At 32.0% G+C, this 715-nt stretch overlaps 1 non-coding gene across 1 annotated transcript; it reads left to right on the plus strand.

Annotated features, from left to right (window-relative positions):
* Positions 1–342: 342 nt before the first annotated feature.
* Positions 343–448, plus strand: LOC131813384 (U6 spliceosomal RNA). The gene has a single exon (XR_009346787.1). It is a non-coding gene; the product is annotated as a U6 spliceosomal RNA (small nuclear RNA).
* The last annotated feature ends 267 nt before the right edge of the window (positions 449–715 follow it).

The following is a 715-nucleotide window of genomic DNA, read 5'->3' on the forward strand; positions in this document are numbered from 1 at the left end:
CTAGGATCATGACCTGAGCCGAAGGCAGCGGCTTAACCCACTGAGCCACCCAGGCGCCCCTAACATTGGATTTTTGATAGGAATTGAATTTACAGATGGTTTTCGGTAGTATGGACATTTTAACAATGTTAATTCTTACCATTCATAAATATGAGCTATCTTTCCATTTATGTCTCCTTCAAATTCTTTATCAATGTCATAGTTTATGGGGTACAGATCTTTCATCTTCTTAGTTAAATCTTTTCCTAAGTATTTTGTTATTTTTGATGCTATTGTGAATTAGATTGTTCTCTTTATTTTTTCAGATAGTTCATCATTAGAGTGTTAAAATGCTCCTGTCTTGTGCTTACTTTGGCAGCACATATACTAAAATTGGAATGATGCAGAGATTAGCGTGATCACTGAGCAAGGATGACATGAAAAACTATTTTAAAAAAACGAAACAAAACAAAATTCCTGTCTTTTATATATTGATCTTGTATTTGGCAGCTTTATTAAATTTGTTTATTCAAAATTTTTTGTGAAGTTTTTAGGATTTTTTTACATGTAAGTTCATGTTATCCAAAAAAAGAAAATTTTACTTCTTCCTTTTTTTTTTTTTTTTGGAGTCTTTTATTTCTTTGTGTTCCTTGTTTCTCTGGCTAGGACATCCAGTACTATGTCAAATGAGAGTAGTGAAAGTGGACACACTTGTCTTTTTTCTGATCTTTAAGGG

The sequence above is a fragment of the Mustela lutreola genome, chromosome 12, assembly GCF_030435805.1.
Source record: "Mustela lutreola isolate mMusLut2 chromosome 12, mMusLut2.pri, whole genome shotgun sequence".
Taxonomy (NCBI): Eukaryota; Metazoa; Chordata; class Mammalia; order Carnivora; family Mustelidae; genus Mustela; species Mustela lutreola.